The following is a 10,037-nucleotide window of genomic DNA, read 5'->3' as shown; positions in this document are numbered from 1 at the left end:
CTGACCTTCTTTTTGCTATGAAACACAGAAATTGCATCGGAATTAAATACAAAAGGCACAATGCCGGATTAAGTACAAGAAGACTGACTCTTCTTACTGTCTATGTTTTGAACCACTCATGTGACACGAGTTATAGATTCCGATGCTTCACTCCTGGTTTACTGTATCCCGTGGACCTTCTTATTGACGATGAAACACAGAAATTGCATCGGAATTAAATACAAAAGGCACAATGGCGACTTAAGTACAAGAAGACTGACTCTTCTTACTGACTATGTTTTGAATCATTCATGTGACACTAGTTATAAATTCCGGTGCTTCACTTCAGGTTTACTGTATCCTTTGGACCTTCGTATTGACGATGAAACACAGAAATTGCATCGGAATTAAATACAAAAGGCACAATGCCGTCTTAACTACAAGAAGACTGGCTCGTCTTACTGACTATGTTTTGAACCATTCCTGTGACACTAGTTATAGACTCTGATGCTTAACTTCAGGTTTACTGTATCCCTTATACCTTCTTATTGACGATGAAACACAGAAATTGCATCGGAATTAAATACAATAGGCACAATGGCGACTTAAGTACAAGAAGACTGACTCTTCTTACTGACTATGTTTTGAACCACTCCTGTAACACTAGTTACAGATTCCGATGCTTCACTTCTGGTTTACTGAATCCCTTGGACGTTCTTATGGACGATGAAACACAGAAATTGCATCGGAATGAAATACAAAAGGCACAATGCCGACTTAAGTACAAGAAGACTTACTCTTCCATCTCTCTATGTTTTGAACCATTCCTGTGACACTAGTTATAGATTCCGATGCTTCACTTCAGCTTTACTGTATCCATCTGATCTTCTTATTGACGATGAAACACAGAAATTGCATCGGAATTAAATAGAAAAAGCACAATACCGATTTAAGTACAAGAAGTCTGACTCTTCCTACTGTTTATGTTTAGAAACATTCCTGTGACACTAGTTTATTATTCCGATGCTACACTTGAGGTTTACTGTATCCCTCGGACCTTCATATGGACGATGAAACACAGAAATTGCATCGGAATGAAATACAAAAGGCACAATGCCGACTTAAGTACAAGAAGACTTACTCTTCCATCTCTCCATGATTTGAACCATTCCTGTGACACTAGTTATAGATTCCGATGCTTGACTTCAGGTTTACTGTATCCCTTGGACCTTCTTATTGACCATGAAACACAGAAATTGCATCGGAATTAAATACAAAAAGCACAATGCCGGATTAAGTACAAGAAGACTGACTCTTCTTACCGACTATGCTTTGAACCATTCCTGTGGCACTAGTTATAGACTCTGAGGCGTCACTTCAGGTTTACTGTATCCTAGGACCTTCTTATTGAAGATAAAACACAGAAATTGCATCGGAATTAAATAGGAAAGGCTCAATGCCGAATTAAGTACAAGAAGACTGACTCTTCTTACTGTCTATGTTTTGAACTATTCATATGACACTAGTTATAGATTCCGATGCTTCATGTCAGGTTTCCTGTATCCCTTGGACCTTCCAATTGACGATGAGACACAGAAATCGCATCGGAATTAAATAGAAAAAGCACAATGCCGACTTAAGCACAAGAAGACTGACTCTTCCTACTCCCTATGTTTTGAACCATTCCTGTGACACTAGTTTTTTATTCCGATGCTTCACTTGAGGTTTACTGTATCCCTCGGATCTTCTTATGGACGATGAAGCACAGAAATTGCATCGGCATGAAATACAAAAGGCACAATGCCGACTTAAGTACAAGAAGACCTACCCCTCCATCTCTCTATGTTTTGAACCATTCCTGTGACACTATTTATAGATTCCGATGCTTCACATCAGTTTTTCTGTATTCATCTGACCTTCTTATTGACGATGAAACACAGAAATTGCATCGCAATTAAATAGAAAAGGCACAATACCGACTTAAGTACAAGAAGACTGACTCTTCCTGCTGTTTATGTTTTGAACCATTCCTGTGACACTAGTTATAGATTCCGATGCTTCACTTCAGGTTTACTGTATCCCTTGGACCTTCTTATTGACGATGAAACACAGAAATTGCATCGGAATTAAATACAAAAGGCACAATGCCGACTTAAGTACAAGAAGACAGACTCTTCTTACCGACTATGTTTTGAACCATTCCGGTGACACTAGTTATAGACTCTGATGCTTCACTTCAGGTTTACTGTATCCCTAGGACCTTCTTATTGAAGATGAAACACAGAAATTGCATCGGAATTAAATACAAAAGGCACAATGCAGACTTAAGTACAAGAACTCTGTCTCTTCTAACTGTCTATGTTTTGGACCATCCCTGTGACACTAGTTATAGATTCCGATGCTTCACTCCAGGTTTACTGTATCTCTTGGACCTTCTTACTGACGATGAAACACAGAAATTGCATAGGAATTAAACACAAAAGGCACAATGCCGACTTTAGTACAAGAAGACCTACCCCTCCATCTCTCTATGTTTTGAACCATTCCAATGACACTATTTATAGATTCCGATGTTTCACTTCAGTTTTGCTGTATCCATCTGACCTTCTTATTGACGATGAAACACAGAGATTGCATCGGAATTAAATACAAAAGGCACAATGCCGGATTAAGTACAAGGAGTCTGACTCTTCTAACTGTCTATGTCTTGAACCATTCATGTGACACGAGTTATAGATTCCGATGCTTCACTCCAGGTTTACTGTATCCCGTGGACCTTCTTATTGACGATAAAACACAGAAATTGCATCGGAATTAAATACAAAAGGCACAATGGCGACTTAAGTACAAGATGACTGACTCTTCTTACTGACTACGTTTTGAACCATTCATGTGACACTAGCTACAAATTCCGGTGCTTCACTTCAGGTTTACTGTATCCCCTGGACCTTCGTATTGACGATGAAACACAGAAATTGCATCGGAATTAAATACAAAAGGCACAATGCCGACTTAAGTATAAGAAGACTGACTCTTCTTACTGACTATGTTTTGAACCACTCCTGTGACATTAGTTACAGATTCCGATGCTTCACTCCAGTTTCACTGAATCCCTTGGACGTTCTTATTGACGACGAAACACAGAAATTGCATCGGAATTAAATACAAAAGGCACATGCCGACTTAAGTACAAGAAGACTGGCTCATCTTACTGACTATGCTTTGAATCATTCCTGTGACACTAGTTATAGATTCCGATGCTTCACTCCAGGTTTACTGAATCCCTTGTTTGTTCTTATTGACGATGAAACACAGAAATTGCATCGGAATTAAATACAAAAGGCACAATGCCGGATTAAGTACAAGAAGACTGACACTTCTTACTCTCTATGTTTCGAACTATTCATGTGACACGAGTTATAGATTCCGATGCTTCACTCCAGGTTTACTGTATCCCGTGGACCTTCTTATTGACGATGAAACACAGAAATTGCATCGGAATTAAATATAAAAGGCACAATGGCGACTTAAGTACAAGAAGACTGACTCTTCTTACTTACTATGTTTTGAACCATTCATGTGACACTAGTTATAAATTCCAGTGCTTCACTTCAGGTTTACTGTTTCCCTTGGAAATTCGTATTGACGATGAAACACAGAAATTGCATCGGAATTAAATACAAAAGGCACAATGCCATCTTCAGTACAAGAAGACTGGCTCTTCTTACTGACTATGTTTTGAACCATTCCTGTGACACTAGTTATAGATTCTGATGCTTCACTTCAGGTTTACTGTATCCCTTAGACCTTCTTATTGACGATGAAACACAGAAATTGCATCGGAATGAAATACAAAAGGCACAATGCCGACTTAAGTACAAGAAGACTGGCTCTTCTTACTGACTATGCTTTGAACCATTCCTGTGACACTAGTTATAGATTCCGAGGCTTCACTTCAGGTTCACTGTATCCCTTGGACCTTCTTATTGACGATGAAATACAGAAATTGCTTCGGAATTAAATAGAAAATGCACAATGCCGACTTAAGTACAAGAAGACTGACTCTACCTACTGTCTATGTTTTGAACCATTCCTGTGACACTAGTTATAAATTCCGAAGCTTCACTTCAGGTTTACTGTATCCCTCTCCCCATCCTATTGACGATGAAACACAGAATTTCATCGGAATTAAATACAAAAGGCACAATGCATACTTACGTACAAGAAGACTGACTCTGCTTACTGTCTATGTTTTGAAACATTTCTGTGATACTAGTTATAGATTTCGATGCTTCACTTCAGATATTTCTGTATCCCTTGGACCTTCTTATTGACGATGAAACACAGAAATTGCATCGGAATTAAATACAAAAGGCACAATGCCGACTTAAGAACAAGAAGACTGACTCTTCTTACTGACTATGTTTTGAACCATTCCTGTGACACTAGTTATAGCTTCCGGTGCTTCACTTCAAATTTACTGTATCCCACTGACCTTCTTTTTGCTATGAAACACAGAAATTGCATCGGAATTAAATACAAAAGGCACAATGCCGGATTAAGTACAAGAAGACTGACTCTTCTTACTGTCTATGCTTTGAACCATTCATGTGACACGAGCTATAGATTCCGATGCTTCACTCCTGGTTTACTGTATCCCGTGGACCTTCTTATTGACGATGAAACACAGAAATTGCATCGGAATTAAATTCAAAAGGCACAATGGCGACTTAAGTACTAGAAGACAGACTCTTCTTACTGACTATGTTTTGAATCATTCATGTGACACTAGTTATAAATTCCGGTGCTTCACTTCAGGTTTACTGTATCCCTTGGACCTTCGTATTGACGAAGAAACATAGAAATTGAATCGGAATTAAATACAAAAGGCACAATGCCGTCTTAACTACAAGAAGACTGGCTCTTCTTACTGACTATGTTTTGAACCATTCCTGTGACACTAGTTATAGATTCTGATGCTTCACTTCAGGTTTACTGTATCCGTTATACCTTCTTATTGACGATGAAACACAGAAATTGCATCGGAATTAAATACAAAAGGCACAATGGCGACTTAAGTACAAGAAGACTGACTCTTCTTACTGACTATGTTTTGAACCACTCCTGTAACACTAGTTACAGATTCCGATGCTTCACTTCTGGTTTACTGAATCCCTTGGACGTTCTTATTGACGATGAAACACAGAAATTGCATCGGAATTAAATACAAAAGGCACAATGCCGACCTAAGTACAAGAAGACTGGCTCATCTTACTGACTATGCTTTGAACCACTCCTGTGACACTAGTAATAGATTCCGAGGCTTCACTTCAGGTTCACTGTATCCTTTGAACCTTCTTATTGACGATGAAACACAGAAATTGCTTCGGAATTAAATAGAAAATGCACAATGCCGACTTAAGTACAAGAAGACTGACTCTTCCTACAGTCTATGTTTTGAACCATCCCTGTCACACTAGTTATAGATTACGATGCTTCACTCCAGGTTTACTGTATCCCTTGGACCTTCTTATTGACGATGAAACACAGAAATTGCATCGGAATTAAATAGAAAAAGCACAATACCGATTTAAGTACAAGAAGTCTGACTCTTCCTACTGTTTATGTTTAGAAACATTCCTGTGACACTAGTTTATTATTCCGATGCTTCACTTGAGGTTTACTGTATCCCTCGGACCTTCATATGGACGATGAAACACAGAAATTGCATCGGAATGAAATACAAAAGGCACAACGCCGACTTAAGTACAAGAAGACTTACTCTTCCATCTCTCCATGATTTGAACCATTCCTGTGACACTAGTTATAGATTCCGATGCTTGACTTCAGGTTTACTGTATCCCTTGGACCTTCTTATTGACCATGAAACACAGAAATTGCATCGGAATTAAATACAAAAAGCACAATGCCGGATTAAGTACAAGAAGACTGACTCTTCTTACCGACTATGCTTTGAACCATTCCTGTGGCACTAGTTATAGACTCTGAGGCGTCACTTCAGGTTTACTGTATCCTAGGACCTTCTTATTGAAGATAAAACACAGAAATTGCATCGGAATTAAATACGAAAGGCTCAATGCCGAATTAAGTACAAGAAGACTGACTCTTCTTACTGTCTATGTTTTGAACTATTCATATGACACTAGTTATAGATTCCGATGCTTCATTTCAGGTTTCCTGTATCCCTTGGACCTTCCAATTGACGATGAGACACAGAAATCGCATCGGAATTAAATAGAAAAAGCACAATGCCGACTTAAGTACAAGAAGACTGACTCTTCCTACTCCCTATGTTTTGAACCATTCCTGTGATACTAGTTTTTTATTCCGATGCTTCACTTGAGGTTTACTGTATCCCTCGGATCTTCTTATGGACGATGAAGCACAGAAATTGCATCGGGATGAAATACAAAAGGCACAATGCCGACTTAAGTACAAGAAGACCTACCCCTCCATCTCTCTATGTTTTGAACCATTCCTGTGACACTATTTATAGATTCCGATGCTTCACATCAGTTTTTCTGTATCCATCTGACCTTCTTATTGACGATGAAACACAGAAATTGCATCGCAATTAAATAGAAAAGGCACAATACCGACTTAAGTACAAGAAGACTGACTCTACCTACTGTTTATGTTTTGAACCATTCCTGTGACACTAGTTATAGATTCCGATGCTTCAATTCAGGTTTACTGTATCCCTTGGACCTTCTTATTGACGATGAAACACAGAAATTGCATCGGAATTAAATACAAAAGGCACAATGCCGACTTAAGTACAAGAAGACAGACTCTTCTTACCGACTATGTTTTGAACCATTCCGGTGACACTAGTTATAGACTCTGATGCTTCACTTCAGGTTTACTGTATCCCTAGGACCTTCTTATTGAAGATGAAACACAGAAATTGCATCGGAATTAAATACAAAAGGCACAATGCAGACTTAAGTACAAGAACTCTGTCTCTTCTAACTGTCTATGTTTTGGACCATCCCTGTGACACTAGTTATAGATTCCGATGCTTCACTCCAGGTTTACTGTATCTCTTGGACCTTCTTACTGACGATGAAACACAGAAATTGCATAGGAATTAAACACAAAAGGCACAATGCCGACTTTAGTACAAGAAGACCTACCCCTCCATCTCTCTATGTTTTGAACCATTCCAATGACACTATTTATAGATTCCGATGTTTCACTTCAGTTTTGCTGTATCCATCTGACCTTCTTGTTGACGATGAAACACAGAGATTGCATCGGAATTAAATACAAAAGGCACAATGCCGGATTAAGTACAAGGAGTCTGACTCTTCTAACTGTCTATGTCTTGAACCATTCATGTGACACGAGTTATAGATTCCGATGCTTCACTCCAGGCTTACTGTATCCCGTGGACCTTCTTATTGACGATAAAACACAGAAATTGCATCGGAATTAAATAGAAAAGGCACAATGGCGACTTAAGTACAAGATGACTGACTCTTCTTACTGACTACGTTTTGAACCATTCATGTGACACTAGCTACAAATTCCGGTGCTTCACTTCAGGTTTACTGTATCCCCTGGACCTTCGTATTGACGATGAAACACAGAAATTTCATCGGAATTAAATACAAAAGGCACAATGCCGACTTAAGTATAAGAAGACTGACTCTTCTTACTGACTATGTTTTGAACCACTCCTGTGACATTAGTTACAGATTCCGATGCTTCACTCCAGTTTTACTGAATCCCTTGGACGTTCTTATTGACGACGAAACACAGAAATTGCATCGGAATTAAATACAAAAGGCACATGCCGACTTAAGTACAAGAAGACTGGCTCATCTTACTGACTATGCTTTGAACCATTCCTGTGACACTAGTTATAGATTCCGATGCTTCACTCCAGGTTTACTGAATCCCTTGTTTGTTCTTATTGACGATGAAACACAGAAATTGCATCGGAATTAAATACAAAAGGCACAATGCCGTCTTCAGTACAAGAAGACTGGCTCTTCTTACTGACTATGTTTTGAACCATTCCTGTGACACTAGTTATAGATTCTGATGCTTCACTTCAGGTTTACTGTATCCCTTAGACCTTCTTATTGACGATGAAACACAGAAATTGCATCGGAATTAAATACAAAAGGCACAATGCCGACTTAAGTACAAGAAGACTGGCTCTTCTTACTGACTATGCTTTGAACCATTCCTGTGACACTAGTTATAGATTCCGAGGCTTCACTTCAGGTTCACTGTATCCCTTGGACCTTCTTATTGACGATGAAATACAGAAATTGCTTCGGAATTAAATAGAAAATGCACAATGCCGACTTAAGTACAAGAAGACTGACTCTACCTACTGTCTATGTTTTGAACCATTCCTGTGACACTAGTTATAAATTCCGAAGCTTCACTTCAGGTTTACTGTATCCCTCTCCCCATCCTATTGACGATGAAACACAGAATTTCATCGGAATTAATTACAAATGGCACAATGCATACTTACGTACAAGAAGACTGACTCTGCTTACTGTCTATGTTTTGAAACATTTCTGTGGTACTAGTTATAGATTTCGATGCTTCACTTCAGATATTTCTGTATCCCTTGGACCTTCTTATTGACGATGAAACACAGAAATTGCATCGGAATTAAATACAAAAGGCACAATGCCGACTTAAGAACAAGAAGACTGACTCTTCTTACTGACTATGTTTTGAACCATTCCTGTGACACTAGTTATAGCTTCCGGTGCTTCACTTCAGGTTTACTGTATCCCACTGACCTTCTTTTTGCTATGAAACACAGAAATTGCATCGGAATTAAATACAAAAGGCACAATGCCGGATTAAGTACAAGAAGACTGACTCTTCTTACTGTCTATGTTTTGAACCATTCATGTGACACGAGTTATAGATTCCGATGCTTCACTCCTGGTTTACTGTATCCCGTGGACCTTCTTATTGACGATGAAACACAGAAATTGCATCGGAATTAAATTCAAAAGGCACAATGGCGACTTAAGTACAAGAAGACAGACTCTTCTTACTGACTATGTTTTGAATCATTCATGTGACACTAGTTATAAATTCCGGTGCTTCACTTCAGGTTTACTGTATCCCGTGGACCTTCATATTGACGATGAATCACTGAAATTGCATCGGAATTAAATACAAAAGGCACAATGCCGACTTAAGAACAAGATGACTGACTCTTCTTACTGACTACGTTTTGAACCATTCATGTGACACTAGCTACAAATTCCGGTGCTTCACTTCAGGTTTACTGTATCCCCTGGACCTTCGTATTGACGATGAAACACAGAAATTGCATCGGAATTAAATACAAAAGGCACAATGCCGACTTAAGTATAAGAAGACTGACTCTTCTTACTGACTATGTTTTGAACCACTCCTGTGACATTAGTTACAGATTCCGATGCTTCACTCCAGTTTTACTGAATCCCTTGGACGTTCTTATTGACGACGAAACACAGAAATTGCATCGGAATTAAATACAAAAGGCACATGCCGACTTAAGTACAAGAAGACTGGCTCATCTTACTGACTATGCTTTGAACCATTCCTGTGACACTAGTTATAGATTCCAATGCTTCACTCCAGGTTTACTGAATCCCTTGTTCGTTCTTACTGACGATGAAACACAGAAATTGCATCGGAATTAAATACAAAAGGCACAATGCCGGATTAAGTACAAGAAGACTGACACTTCTTACTGTCTATGTTTCGAACTATTTATGTGACACGAGTTATAGATTCCGATGCTTCACTCCAGGTTTACTGTATCCCGTGGACCTTCTTATTGACGATGTAACATAGAAATTGCATCGGAATTAAATATAAAAGGCACAATGGCGACTTAAGTACAAAAAGACTGACTCTTCTTACTTACTATGTTTTGAACCATTCATGTGACACTAGTTATAAATTCCGGTGCTTCACTTCAGGTTTACTGTTTCCCTTGGACCTTCGTATTGACGATGAAACACAGAAATTGCATCGGAATTAAATACAAAAGGCACAATGCCGTC

This window comes from Schistocerca americana, chromosome 10 (genome assembly GCF_021461395.2).
Source record: "Schistocerca americana isolate TAMUIC-IGC-003095 chromosome 10, iqSchAmer2.1, whole genome shotgun sequence".
Classification (NCBI taxonomy): Eukaryota; Metazoa; Arthropoda; class Insecta; order Orthoptera; family Acrididae; genus Schistocerca; species Schistocerca americana.
Note: the sequence above shows the minus strand (reverse complement) of the source record.